Source organism: Vombatus ursinus, unplaced genomic scaffold (assembly GCF_900497805.2).
Source record: "Vombatus ursinus unplaced genomic scaffold, bare-nosed wombat genome assembly UNPS02011014.1, whole genome shotgun sequence".
Lineage (NCBI taxonomy): Eukaryota > Metazoa > Chordata > Mammalia > Diprotodontia > Vombatidae > Vombatus > Vombatus ursinus.
Window position 1 is genome coordinate 15,382,276 of NW_020950792.1, and position 16,489 is coordinate 15,398,764.

Here is a 16,489-nt window from a genome sequence, read left to right on the forward strand (position 1 = left end):
AGAGCTGAGTCAACTCATTAATGCTAAAAGTTTCAGGGAAGGTACCAACTTGAATTGATAGCAGTCTCATCCCTCAGGAGTTCCCTGTACCAATGAAATCAAAGCCCAGCCATTATCTGGTTCCATATTGAATAGATGTGGATCAATTTAATCATTCTTCAACATTTCAATGTGTCTTTCGATCTGACCCAATTTCATAAATCTATTATAGAATATTTAATGCACTGGATTTCTTAATTTGGGCTTAAAAAGATTTTGTAGATACACATGTATTATTCTGGCTATATATTGGTCATCTCTTATTCTTATTACATAAAGAGTTAATTACGTATTTTGCAAATATCTTTTATAGCTCTTATGTACAAGTTGTTATATTCCACATCCTACTTACGCCCAATATGTGTCTCTACAATTGTTCTCAGAAATGTCTATAATTTTGATTCTTTAGAGATTGTAGTGTATCATGATTTAAAGCCATATTAAGCCATGATTCATAGCAACACCAGAAAAATATTGTTGTTAAAAATTAAGTTTTAGCATCATGTAGCATCTTAGGATCATTAAAGACATTATACAACTTTCCAAAAACAAATCCATCAACTCCTGTTTTTTGTTCTAGACTCCTCTCATTGTCCACTAAAATGTTTGTTGGATGGATTAATTCAACTATATAACTTTTCCTACATAATTAAATGTTGTTCAATTCAATTTCAAATCAATAAATATTTATCAAGTGTATACTATATGGACTTTGCAGAGGCACTGTATTAAGTGATGGGGATGCACGTAAGAAAAGGAGACAATCCCTGCTCTCAAGGCTCTTACATTCTAAAGGAGGAAAAACATACAAAAAGAAGTTAAAAACCAGGGACTGATGTGATGATAGGAGGTATGGTGTTCCATGGAACTGAAACCAAGCAGAGATATTGATGGAAAATGGAGAGTTACTTCAGAACTTTGAAAGGTATGAGCCTTCTGCAAAGGAAAATTTTGGGAGGAATTTATTGTTCTACCTTCAAGTCACCAAATAAGAAGAGCAAGAGATAACTGAGGGAATTGAGAACATTTTGAGCATTAAAAAAAACTGAGTCAATAAGCCTGATGATATTTTAGGTGATCAGCTTGTCCAGTGGAAGACATGATGCTCTATGGATATGAAGCCAAGTAGAGTTGCTGAGGGAAAGTTGAGAATAACCTGGTTTAGACAATAAATATTCTTCATTCATTCATTTTTTCCTGTTTAATTTTTTAGATTTAGCTCCTTCTATTGTCTATGGATCTTATCACCATGAACAAGAGAATTATGAGGGCTTCATTTTCAACTATATACTAAATCCTTCTTTCATTTAGACTTTTTATTGAATATTCTCCTGAAGAGTGGTACGTGCCTTTGGGGAACATATTTCTTCATCGTTTATGCTTTGTTGATCCTAATATTAACACCGTCAATCATTAAGTTGTTATCTCTTCTGTGCCTTTCTAAAATCCTGCAAAATATTATTCTTATGAGTGAAGAAAGCACATTATATTACAGAAAAATCCATAATTGTGTATTTTACTCTATTCAATCAAATGCTATATAATAAATGCATGAATGCAATAGCATTTTCTCATCATTTTAGAAAATTTTAGAACTGTGGATCAATAATGTTAAAATAATTAATTAAATTCTAACCATAATTGTATTTTCATCAAGGAAAATATCGCAAACTGATACTAGGAGTCAGAATGAAAGGAGAAAAAAGAGCCAGGCTCCTCCCAAACTATACAAAAGCAACAAACCCAAGCAAAACCAATGAAAATAAAAGTATAATGTGTTTATAAAGCTAAAAATTACTGAATTATATAAATTATGGGAAAACACATGGATCTTATAATTACTGATAAATAATTCCAAATTCTTGAAAATCTATACATCAGTGGTAGCAGAATTGTGTTCCCTTCATATTGGATTGGATGAATATATTCTTGGCATGATTCAATTCAGCCTTCTGTCCACATTTTCTCTATAAAAGTATCCATTTCTTCATATAGCCCATCAGTAACTGAACTATTGCAAGGCCAAATCTAGAGGCTCCACTGATATCAAAGATAAAAGTATTATGTTAACTAACAGATATGATGCATTTTTCATCTTTGTCTTTCTACTTTCATATATAAATGCTCTTGGAATGATGTGGCTTATTTGGATCTTATATCAAATAGTCCTAAAGATTTGCCTTTCTCTTTCCATTACTCTTTGCTGGTGTTTGAGATATCAGTGATACTCTTCTACTAGTCTCATCTGTAAACCTTGTAAACAAGTTGCTGTTTTAAAACAGTGCTGCCACTGATATCATCACCTTACATTTAACAAGTCTATTAAGTGTTTCTGGGCTTAAATTTTTTGAGCTTCTAGCTCTTCTTGGACATATCATAGTGATTATTTTACAGAAATTTCTCCAAAGATATTTCTAAGTTAAAATCATTCTAAACCTATGAAGGCAATCACAATTATTGATTTAATATATATAAATTTAGCCAATGTTTATTATAACTACCACATTAGCTTTAGAATTGTTTAATGTACAACATAGTAAAGTTGTAGTATTAAATTAGACATATGTAACTTTTAGGATCTTGGAGCTCCTTTTACAACCAAAATGCATCATATTTATATCTATTTTATAGGACTTTTCAAAGTAAGAGGATAATAATATATGCTATATATTATTTTGTATTATCGTGTGTGTGCACGTGCATGTGCATGGGGTAATGATAGAGGTCATGGGACTTTAAGAGGCTGATGAACTAAGAGGTCAGTTTGTTGGAGGGGATATCAACTGGCATGAATTTCCAAAGTATAGAATTATGGTATAGGGTAAAATTATTACTATTATGCAGGTACTTAACTCCTTGCGAAAGGAATGGGGGTAATCTGGGTTCTGGTAGATGACTACAGCAGCTTTTTGTACTTGCAACAAAAATAGACTGAACATCAAAGGAGGAAAGATTGCTGGAAAATGGCAGGAAAGGCAACATCTGGATTTGGTGGAATTATATCTACTCCTCTCCCTGACCTCCATTCAACTCTGCCTCTTTGATAACAAAGGTATTTTATTTGTGGAAATACATCTATTATTGCTACCTTCACCTTATCTTCCTATGATAGAACTGACAAGGTAAGTATCTTTTCCTTTGTTGAATCCATATTTATTCACCATCTACTATAATGTAATATAAATAGATTATATTGAAATTATGCTTGATAACCATGACCTGGTTAATTGAGTCTACTTCCATGTTGACTCAAATCTTGACAAGTGTTGTGTCCAAATATTCTTTGTAAAAGTTCTTACCTAGTCTCCTTCCCAGTTTGTTAAACTTAAATGTATGGTTGTGATAAGCCCTTAATTTGCAATCCATCCATCCACACAACCCCATATGATGCCCGAGTCAACAATTAACTAATAATAAGCAACAAAAAAGATTAAAACATGTATACTATCACAAATGGTATTAACCAGCCAAAATACACATGAATTTTATTTACTACATTAATTATATATTTGAGCACCCAAGTCCCTTTTAATTATTGACAATTATACTTGCTGTTTTTCTCCTAAAAAGTATTTTTATCTTGTTAGCTTTTCTAAACTTCTAAACTTAAAACACATTTTAAATGTGTTGAGATGTATTGACTTTTTATCTAATGACTTCAACAAAATACCCACCTTTACAAGCTTTTATTTAACAAAGCTTCTGCAGTGAGTGTTCAAAATTTTGTGAAAGAGAAAGTCCTCTTTTAAGAAAATGCTAATGATTTGAACTGATATCTCCTAGTATTATTTAAGATAGAAATTATAATTTGTATTTATAAACCAAAGGTATATCCTTTGAGTTAAGTCCTGTTTAAGAAACGTCAGATTTTTCCCCTTCTTCAAAATTCTTGAAAAGTGCTAAATTTCTCTTTCTTGTGTGTGTGTGTGTGTGTGTGTGTGTGTGTGTGTGTGTGTGTTGGTGTGGGTCTGTGGATCTGTGGGTAAGTGTGTATGTTACCAAAAAATCAAAGAAATATATTTTATTCATTTTTCCTCTTGGGATCCTCCATGCACACTGATGATAGCCATGAAATGTCAACATAATAGGGGTATATAAGTTCACATATTAACTTGCTCTTTATTTACCCAATGAAAGATTACTTAGGCAAGTCCTTTAACTTCCACATACTTAGTTTCTTCATGTGTTTCCAAATTTCTATGATAAATTGTATATAGCAATTGGTACTATATACAAAGTTTTGTGGTACCACTCACAAAGACTAGCATTAGCAGAAATATGACCAGATTAACTTCCATTTTCAAACAGCTGGTGAAAATATATCATGGACCTTGAATTTCATCAACAAAATTCAACCTGGAAGCCAGTAAAACTTCAAATCAAAATATGCCCTTAAATATTCTTTTTTCTTTTTAGTATTTTATTTTTCCCCAGTAATATATAAAATAATTTTTGGCATTCATTTGGAAAACTTTGAATTCTAAATTCTCTCCCTTCCTTTCTCCCTACTCCCCCCCCCTCATTGAGAAGGCAAGAAATTCAATATAGGTTATACATGTCTAGTCATGCAAAACACTTCCATAATACTTATGGTGTGAAAGAAAACTAGACAAAAATAAACTCAAGAAAAATAAAGAAGGTTTAAAAAATATGCTCCAATTTGTATTCAGTAATCATTAGTTCTTTCTCTGAGGATGGACAGCATTTTTCATCATAAGTCCTTCTAAGATATCTGGGATCACTGCATCGCTGGGAATAGATAAGTCATTCACAACTAATCATGTTACAATATTGCTGTTACTCTGTGCACAGTGCATTTCACTTTGCATCAGTTCATGTAAGTCTTTCCAGGTTTTTCTAAGAGCATCTTACTCATCATTTCTTATAGCACAATAATATTTCATCGTAATACTATATCACAATTTGTAAAGCCTTTCCCTAATTGAGGGCATCCCCTCAGTTTCCAATCCTTTGTCATCAGAAAAGAACTGCTATAAATATTTTTGTACATATAGGTCCTTTTCCTTTTTTATTTTTTATCTCTTTTGGGATATAGGCTTAGTAGTGCTTTTGCTAGGTCAAACGGTATGCACTGTTTTATAGCCCTTTGGGCATAGTTCCAAATTGCTCTACAGAATGATTGAATCAGTTCACAATTCCATCAACAATGGATTTATGTCTTGCTTCCCCCATGTCCTCTCAACCATTTGTCATTTTCCTTTTCTGTCCTATTAGCCAATCTAATAGGTATGAGGCAGTACCTCAGAATTGTTTTAATTTTCATTTCTCCAATCAATAGTGAGTTAGAACATTTTTTTTTCTTATGGCTATAGATAGCTATGATTACTTCATATGAAAACTGTTCATATCTTTTCATCATTTATCAATTGGGGAATGGCTTTCAATTTTATAAATTTGGCTCAGTTCTTTTTTGAGAAGTGAGGCTTTTATCAGAGAAAATTGCCTCATTTTTTCTCACAATTACTATTGCTAAATGTATCTCCCTCCATTCTATTCCCCCAATTTATTCTATCTTCTTTCTCCTTTTGCCCTGTCCCTCCTCAAAAGTGTTTTCCTTTTGACTACCACCTCCCCCATGCTACCCTCCCTTCTTTTATTCTCTTCCTTTCCTACTTTTCTATAGGGCAAGATAGATTTTCTCTGCCCAATTGAGAGTGCATATTATTTCCTCTTGGAGTCAATTCTCATAAAAATAAGGTTCCCTCACCCCCCAACTTCCCCATCTTCTCATCCACTGTAAAAGCTTTTTCTTGCCTCTTTTATGTGAGATAATTTACCTTATCCTACATCTCCCCTTTCCCTTTCTCTCAGTACATTCCTCTCACACCTCTTAATTTTATCTTTTTAGATATCATCCCTTCATATTCAACTGACACCTGTGCCCTCTGTCTATATATACTCCTTCTAACTGCCCTAATAATGAGAAAGTTCTTATGAGCTACAAGTATCATGGAGAGATGTAAACAGTTTAACATTATTAAGTCACTTATGATTTTTCTTTCTTGTGTACCTTTTTATACTTCTCTTGAATCTTGTATTTGAAAGTCAAATTTTCTATTCAGCTCTGGTCTTTTCACCAACAATGCTTGAAAATCCTCTATTTCATTGAATATACATTTTTCCCCTAAAGGATTATACTCAGTTTGGCTGGATAGGTGATTCTTGGTTGTAATCCTAGCTCCTTTGCCATCCAGAATATCATATTCCTAGCCCTCTGATGTATTAATGTAGAAACTGATAAATCTTTGTTATTCTGACTGTATTTACACAATACTGGAATTGTTTCTTTTGGGTTGCTTGAAATATTTTCTCCTTTACCTGGGAAGTCTCGAATTTGACTAGAATATTCATTGGAATTTTCATTTTGGGATCTCTTTCAGGAGGTGATCAATGGATTCTTTGAATTTCTATTTTACCCTCTGGTTCTAGAATATCAGGACAATTTTACTTCATAATTTCTTGAAAGATGATATCTAGGCTCCTTTGTTATCATGGCTTTCAGGTAGTCCAATAACTTTTAAATGATCTCTCCTGGATCTATTTTCCAGGTAAGTTTTTTTTTTGATGAGATACTTCACATTTTTTCTATTTTTTTTCATTCTTTTGATTTTGTTTTATTGTTTCTTGATTTCTCATAAAGTCATTAGCTTCCATTTGCTCAATTTTAATTTTTAAGGAATTATTTTCTTCATGAGCTTTTGTACCTCCTTTTAAATTTGAGCAATTCTACTTTTGAAGGAGTTTTTTTTTTCCTTCAGTGAATTTTTTGCATTTTTTTCCAATTGGCCAATTCTGCTTTTTCAGACATTCTTCTCCTCATTGTCTTTTGGTCTCTCTTTTACCATTTGGCCCAGTCTGTTTTTTAAAGTGTTATTGCTATCAGTATTTTTTGTGTCTCTTTTAGAAAGACTCATTTTTCATGATTTTCTCACATCACTCTCATTTCTGTTCTCAATTTTTCCTCAACATGTCTTCCTTGATTTTCAAAATCCCTTTTCAGCTCTTCCATGACTTGAAATTAATTCCTATTTTTCTTTGAAAGACTTTGAATGTAGGAACTTTGACTTTGCTGTCTTCTTCTGAGTATGTGTTTTGATCTTCTTTGTCACCATAGTAACTATCTATGGTCAACTTTTTGGTTGTTGCTTGCTTATTTTCCAAACCTTTTACTTGACTTTTAACTTTTTGTCATCCATTTGCTTCCAGGGTGAAATGTGCACTGCCCCAAGGTTCAGGGGTTTTGTGCAGCCATTTTCAGAGATACTTCTAGGGACCTATAGGGTTTCAGTTCTTGTAAGATGGTATGGTCCAAGAAAAGGTGTTTAATACTCTCCTGAACTATTCTCCTGACCTGTGCTTGGGTCTGTGAGTGACCATAAGCAGTCTTTTTTGCCCTGGAATTTAGAAGAGTTCTACTTCACTGTGGCCTCAAACTCTGCTGTGCTAGTGCTCCTCCTGACCCTGTGTCTGCCACCCAGAACTGCAACTCTGATTTGAGTGTAGGCAAAGCAACAGAATCCTGACTCAGTGCTGGCAAGGAGACCCCTGTAAATCTCCTTCTGACCGGTTGTTTGAACCCGTTACCTTTCATGTGCTCATAGCTCCAGAAGCTGCAGTGGCTTCCAAGGTCTGCTCCTGGTTTGCTGGTTCCATGGCTGGGCTGATGTGTCCTATGCTGGACTATGCTCCTCTCTCACTGTGGCACAACAGACCTTTCCTGCTGAGCTTCCAAATAATTTTGAACTACACAATTGTTTCACTCAGTCTTTTTGTGGGTCCTGCTGCTCTGGAATTTGTTTAGAGGTTTATTTATTATTTATTTTATTTATTATTTAATTTAATAAATTTTTAATTATTTAAAATTTAAATTATTTATTTATTATTTATTATCATTATTTAAAGGTATTTAGAGAGTTTTGGGGGAGAGCTTAGATGAATCTTTGACTTTATTATCTTGGCTCCTCCTCCTTAAAATATTCTAAGAGATAAAGTGAATTTTTTCTGTGATCATCATTTATAATTTTAATAAGGAGAAATTAAGAGATAATTCCTAATTATCTTATGATTTTTCAGGACTATGTCTTTCCAACATTTCTACTCTATTCTATTCATTTTGTTGATATTTTTAAATTAATCTTAAGTTTGTGGATTTTTTGTTTCTTACTTATGTGAAATCTTGGGGAAAGATTCTATTTGTTCCCTTATTTTTATTCTCCTTAGCAAAAGTCAGCAGGGAAAAATGGAACTTTTTTTTTCTTCATGTAACTTTGGAAGTTTCCTTATCATCACTACAAATCTCTGGTTGATTAAGATGCTAAATTTCTATAACTATGTTATGAAGTCATTAAGCAATATGACTGTACACAACTGACTAGCTAACCAGAAAGTCCAGTATAGTACATATTATTGCAAAGTAGTCATTCATAAAAGTTACCCTAGTCTATGATCACAAGGTTATATATGAAATTTTACTCATAAACCTAAATATCAAATCCGTTTCCAAGCCTTGTTGATTACTCCTCCAAAACATCTATTTACCTTATCTAGACTCTTTTAACCATTCCCTAAAATTGTTACAACTGATAAATTTCCCTTCAACCAGTCACTACCCTTCTCAATTTCATTATCTACACAGCTGCCAGTTAAAATACTTATGGCATAAGTCTGATCATTTCACCCCTCTCACCCCTAATCAAGAATTTCAGACATTTCCTATGACCTCTAGAATAAGATGTAAATTCTTATTTACATTCAAATCCTTCACAACCTATCTTTTCAAATTGATTTCAGACCTATCCCCTTTCATGTACTCTATATTCCAGTAAAACTGCTCAAAATATTTTGACATTTGCTGGCTGTTTAGCCCCAAAAAAGTCATTGACACTTTCTGGGCTCCATCTTTAAAACAGGATTTTACACACACACACACACACACACACACACACACACAGACACTGAACTGGATTATTGAGAGTGCCACATAAAAGATTTAGATTATAAACCACTTTATGAATATTAAAGAGCTATATAAATGCTTTCTTGTTTGGTTATAGGTATTTAAGTACTCTATAAGAGCCCTTCTACTGTTATTTGTTGTTTTTATCTCCATATCTCTGCACAGACTGTGTTTCTTAAACTGCATCTTTACTCAACTTGGTTTCTCAGTATCTCTAAAGCCCTTCAAAGCTGAGCCTAAGCAATATCTCCCAAGAGATGCTTTTCTTGATGCTCCTGTTCATCAATGATTTTCTCTACTTGCCTAAAAGTGTTTTACATTTTCTATGTATATACTTTGCATTGATTTATATTTGTCTATGTTGTTTACTCCCAGTAGACTGCTAGTTCCTTGAGAACAAGGACTGTTTCACCTTTCTCTTTGTATTCTCAACTGGTAACATAATATCTGGTGGTGCAGTGTAGTCACCCAATAAATGCTTATCCTTACTGTTGTATTTTTTTGGCTAGGCAATTGGGGTTAAGTGACTTGCTCAGGGTCACACAACTAGTAAGTATCAAGTGTCTCAGGTCGGATTTGAACTCATGTCTTCCTGACTCCAGGGCAGGCGCTCTATTCACTGTACCACCTAGCTGGCCCTGTATTAAGAATCTTCATGAATCAATTTACTTTGCAGAAATAAATAAATACCTCTAAGATAAGGAGGGAAAACTTTTACATATAAATATCTATGATAAGGGCTTGGTATTCAAGATTTTTAGACAACTAATAGGAAAACATGACCAAAAGTCATTTTGTGATTAAGAAGTAGTCAAAGAAAATGAACAAACATTTCTCCAAATTAAAACTGCAGAATAATAATGATATGGAAGAATGTTCCAAGGCACTAATTAGAGAAATGCAAATAAAAACAAATCTAAAGTTTCACCTCATAACCTGTATTTTGCCAAAGATGAAAAGGTAAGAATAATCATTATTGGATGCACAAACATTACGCAATGTAAAAAGATAGGTACACTAATTCGTTTTTGGCAGAATTATCAATAAAATCCTTCTGGCAAGGAACTTAGACTTATATAAATAAAGTGGCTAAGATAATCGTAAGTTATAACCAAGAGTTCCAATGTGGGTATGTTCTCAAAGATGACTACTAATAAAAGAAAAGCTCCATATAAACCAAAATATTTTAGCAGCATTTTTATAGTAACAAAGAACTAGGAAAAAGGGAAAAACTAATCAATTGGAGGAATGAGTAAGTAACATCAAAGAGATGTTACTATATTGTAAAAATATCAATTAAAATGACAAATACAGAGAAGCTTTGAAAGACTAATGTGAAGGAAAGAGAACAAGGTCCAGAAAAATATACAAAAAATGTCAGCAGCAAAGTAAATATAAATAATCATAGCCACAATACAATAAAAATAATTTTGAACAGATTTGTCTTTCATATTTGTTTATTTTGACAATATTTTATAGCATGAATTGTTCTCCTAGCTCTGCCTACTTTATGTATTTCAGTTCAAACAAATTCTCCTAAAATTTTTCTGAAACCATCATTTTTTTTTGTTTCTTATGTCAAAAATATATACCAAAGAAGTAATGGCTTGAAAATGCAAAATTAGGCATACACATATATTTTGGTCATAATGGGAATTTGTTTCATTTAACTATGCATATTTATTGCAAATATTTGTTTTTTTTTCTTTTTTTTTAATCATCCCTTAATGGTGGAGCGTGTGTGGAAGAAAGAGGAATATCTTTGTCTTCAAACACACACACACACACACATACACACTTGTGTATGTATGTATATATAAATATATGTATGTATATATATATAGACATACACATAGTTACACACAAATATAAATATATATGTATATATGTGTGCATGTATACATACATACACCCCATATTATTGTTCAAGAAATTATAAAGAAAAAACTTGGCCCCAAAGAAAAGTTAAGATAAATAATTTCACTGCATTAGTTTATAGAGGAGGAGAATTCTTAACTGTGAAACATTGAATATGTCAGTTTTTTTTCCCTCAACATTGTTTGGTTTTGCCAAATTAACTTTTGTTTCTCTTGCCTACCTCCTATCCTTTGATTCTTCCATTTGTTCTTTCTTTTTTTAAAGAAATTCATTATGATAAAAGATGGTTATCTGCAGGGTCTGAAGGAAGAGTGGTAAAGGAGTACAGGAGAATTAGAAGGTGTAAAAGTTAAATCAATTAAAGTTTCATGGCATATGTGAAATAGCTTTCAGAAAGTGAGATAGCTCAGTTTTTATGAATATCATATTTCTAAACATTTACAAATACTATATCTCCCAAATTATTTGAGTAGCTATAATTATAATTTTTTACTACTACTTTTCTATCTTTTTTGGGGGGAAGGGAGTCTCATATATAATTTCATTTTTAGTGTCCTTTTCCTTGAGTGTACTTCAGAGGTTTTTTTTTTTTTTTGGTTTGTTTGTTTTTTGTTTGGTTGGTTTTTGCATTGTCCTATAAACATATGCTTGTTCACAAAGAGAACTGTTTACATTCCTGCATGGAAAGATGATACTTGTAATTCATGAAACCTTTGTCAATATTAGGGTGATTGGAGGGAAAATTATATGTATATATAGATAGAGAGAGAGAGAGAGAGAGAGAGAGAGAGAGAGAGAGAGAGGGAGAGAGAGAGAGGGCACAGGGTGAGTTGAAGATGAAGGGGTGATATCTGGAGAATAAAATTAAGGGGTGAGAGAGGATTATACTAGGAGAAGGTGAAAGGGAGAGGTAGAATGGGATAAATTATCTCACATAAAACAGACAAGAAAAAGTTTTTCCAGTGGAGGGGAAATGGGGGAAGGTGAGAGGTAATAAGTGAATTTTCTTGTCATTGGATTTGGCTTAAGGAGGGAATACGAAGCATGCTAAATTGGATATGGAAATCTATCTTACCCTACAGGAAAATGGTGGGGGGAAGGGGAGAAGAGAGCAGGGAGATGATAGAGAGGAGGGCAGATTGGGGGAGAGGGTAATCAGAAGCAAACACTTCTAAAGAGGGATAGGGTTAAAAGAGAGAATAGAATAAAGGGGGGGCAGGATAGTAAGAAGGGAAATATACTTAGTTTTTCAAAACATGACTACTATGGAAGTGTTTTCCATGACTACACATGTATAACCCGTATTGAGTTGCTTGCCTTCTCAATGAGGGTGGGTGGGGAGGGAACCTAAAATTTTAAAAACAAATGTTAAAAAATTTGTTTTTACATGCAACTGGGAAATAAGATATACAGGCAATGGGGTACAGAAATATATCCTACTCTACAGGAAAATTGAAGGAGAAGGGGATAAAAGAAGGATGTCGGGAGATAGAAGAAAGGGCAGATTAGGGGAAGGGGTATTCAGAATGCATGCGATCTTGGGGTGGAGGGAGTGACAAGACAGGGAGAAAATTTGGAACTCAAAATCTTGTGGAAGTGAATGTTGAAAACTAAAAATAAATAAATTAATTAAAAAAAACCCTCTGAGGTATCACCTCACACCTATCAATTGCCTAATATAACAGAGGAGGAAAAAGATAAGTGTTGGAGGGGATGTGGAAAAATTGGGACACAAATGCATTGTTGTTGGAGTTGTGACCTAATCCAACCATTCTGGAGAGTAATTTGGAACTATGCCAAAAGGGTTATAAAATTGAGAATATCCTTTAATCCAGTAATATCACTACTAAGTCAGTATCCTAAAGAGATTTTTTTTAAAAAAGGGAAAGAACCTATTTGTACAAAAATTTTTATAGTAACTCTTCTTGTGGTGGCAAAGAACTGGAAATCAAGGGGAATCAATAGGGAAATGACTGAACAAGTTGTGGTATGTGATTGTGATGGAATCTTATTGTGCTATAAGAAATGATGAGCAGGATGATTTCAGAAAAACCTGGAAAGACTTACAATAACTGATGCCAAGTGAAGTGAGCAGAACCAGGAGAGCTTTGTACATAGTTATAGTAATATTGCATGATGATCAACTGTGAATGATATAGCTTTTCTCAGCAATACACTAATCCAAGACAATTCCAAAGGACTCATGATGAAAAATGCTAGCCACATCCAGAGAAAGAACTGATGGAGTCTGAATACAGGTCAAAGCATATTATTTTTCACTTTTTGTGTGTGTGGTGGTGTTGTTGGGGTTGGTTTTTTGTTTTGTTTTGGTTTGGTTTGGTTTGGTTTTGGTTTGATTTGTGTCTTCTTTCACAACCTAATACGGAAATATGTTTTACATGATTGCACATGTGTAACCTATATCAAACTGCTTACTATTGCAAGGTGAGGGGAGTGGGAGAGAAATTGGAACTCTAAATTTTTAAAAATGAATGTTAAAAATTGTATTTACATATAATGGGGAAAATATTTTTTTTAAAAAAATAAATCTAGATCTTAAAAAAATTGATTGCAAGATATATTTTCCATTAAGATACTAAACTAGTTGAAATTAATGTATAATTCTCATAGGCAATGAATCTATTAACAAAAAGTACACTCACACAACCACAATTCACAACAATTAGATAACAAATTTTGAGCTAGAAGCAAACCTAAGAAGTCATTCAGAATAATAACAATTGAAGGACAAATGATAAATAGAGAAAAAGTCCACTAGTCAAACTACCAAGTTTAAGATGTAGGAAAGAAATTTGGGCTGCCACAACATTAGGCATTTCTTTATTTATGCATGACTACATTTATCCAAATGCCTGAGTGAATGAACATATGTGCTGAATGAAACATCAAAACTTTCTTCATCCAGTTTAAGTGAACAATTTAAGTTATTTAGGTCCATTAGATGTCAAATGGATGATTGTGGAAATCCAAAGTAGTAACAAGACTTTACTAATTAGATTGACCATAGTGATATTATCTCAATTTTATGAATTTGTGCATTTTGTTTATGTCCCACACCTAACCCCAATTTTCTGCTTGTATTGAAAAACTCATGTACTGCTTTCAATGCTTTATGCTTTTAACTTTATTTTTTAGTATTTTTGTTTTCTCAATTATAGGTAAAAATAGTTTTAATGTTTATTTTTAAAAATTTTTTGTTCCAAATTCCCTTCCCCTCATCATTGAGAAGTCAACCAATTTGATATAGGTTATACATGTGTAGTCATGAAAGACAGATTTCCATATTAGTCATGTTGTAAAAAAAAACACAGACCAAAACAAATCAAGAAAAATAAAGTAAAATAAAAGTATTCTTTGATTTGTATTCAGACTCTACCAGTTTTTTCTGTGGGAATGAATAGCATTTTTCATCATAAGTCCTTCAGAGTTGTCTTGGATCACTGTATTGCTGAGAATAGCTATTGACTTTAAATTTTTAAAATGCAGCTCATAATATTGTTTCTTATTATTTCATCTTCAATCTGCCTTGTCTGAAAATCACAATGAGATTTCATTTGGATGTATTGGAGAACATTGTGAGAGAATCCTGAAATGATTTCTTCCTTTTGCTGACAAGGAAGCTGAGATCCAACAAAGTTGAGATTTTCTAGGAGTTACAGAGGTACTCTAAGGTAGAACAATGATTAAAACTCAGATGCTCAGACTGGAAGGACTGTGCTCTCTCCACTATTTACCCTCTGGTGCTTTCTATTCATAAATTTATGTTTTTGAGGAGCAAACCCCCCCCCCCAAAAAAAAACAAAAACAAAGAATAGTGAACATAGTTCCAGTTGTGAATCTTTCTAGTCCTTAGTGGATCTGGAGGTAAGAAATACATGACTCATAGTAGAGACTCATGGTTGAAGCATTTTCAGTAATGTAATGAGAACTGCCAGAGATTGCAATCTATGGGAAGAGCCTTTGAGACCAAAATGTTGTAGTGGAGCATTAGAGTAAATTTTGTTATTTAGTATTAAAAAACAAAAATGAAAGAAGAACACTGAAGAACTTAAATATATGCTATTTCCCTTCTAGTGTTCAAGCCACTGTGACTCTGATGGCTTCTTGTCTCTTCTCCTTATTTTTTTATAGACAATATTGTTAATTATATTACAATAAGATCTTCAAGAAAGAAATAATTTTATTCTGTGGTTAGCTTTTTTGGTTATGCCATCTAACACTTCATTCTTTGATTATTATATATTACATTTTCCCCTTTTTGCCAAGCAGAAATTTATATTACTTGAAGCCAGATTCCCTTAGTGACCTCAGCTATTACTTTACTGCATGATAGACATGTTTAAAACCTGCATTATTTTTTTCAGGACTTTGAATTAGTAACAATTCAATGGTAGTAGACATAGGTCAACAAATGAATAGGACACATGTATCACTCAATAATTTTGTGATATAGATGAAAAAATATAAAACCAAATGTAATACAATGGCATGTGAAAAGTTTGGAAAGAGGAAATCAGCCACTTGAGGTAAAGATAATTGATGGGCTTTCACCTTCAATATTGAATAAACAAAGAAAAAACAAGGAAAACACCTTAAATGTTTTAACAGCTTTTCTTTGAGTTTCATTATAAAAAAATATTTTCAGAAGAATTTTATTTTTTACTGTTTGCCTCACTGTGTCATTATTCCAATTAAATTGATGGAGATGTCTGGAAACTACACTCTGTAATTTTCCTTAATCAAATTGTCTTATGACAATACATGAATTGAAATAGCACATTTTTAATTCTGCACAAAAAGGAAATTTTACAAAAAAGATAGTCATGACAAAAGTAAAAAAAAGTATGCTGAATTTTAGATGGTTTTTATTATCAAAGCATATATCCAACAAATGTATTCTCTCCAGACAAGGATATTAGGTCACTCCAAAGGGCAACATAACAACTGTGATAAAACTCCTGGAAAGTATTCAAGTACTAAGTTAATAAAAAATTTTTAGATTGCCACATTGAATGTCACCAATTTTTGCTTCCTTTTTTTGTAATTTTCATAAGACAACACACAAGATCTGTTTCTGAATTGTCCATATAATTTTCCTCACTCCAGCTCTTTATGTACAATAAAGAAATAAATAGATGGAAAGTTCAGGAGAAAAAAAATAATAAGAAGAAAAATAAAAGTGTCAATTGTTCACAGCAAAAGAAAAACTGATCCATGTGTCTTTTACATGCCCCCAATTTTTAAATTCTTTGAGGACAAAGTATTAATTTCTTCTAACATCAGAAGTAGGAATTTATTACAGGTTTGTTTTTTCAGATATAAGTCTACTTTCAACATTTCATGCCTGCCTTGTCTCCTCTTCTCCATCATTTTTCCCCTAGTTATCTCTTTAAGTTCACTAAAACCTGAAAAGGTAACCAGAAAGGTAAAGTCAAAACACAGTGCCAACATGATAAAAAAAATCTCCTATTACAGAGGGAGCTAAGTGGTTTGATGGAGAGCATTGACCTGGATCAGAAAGACATTAATTCAAATCTAGCCTCAGATACTTACTGTCTGTGTGCCTTGGTCAAG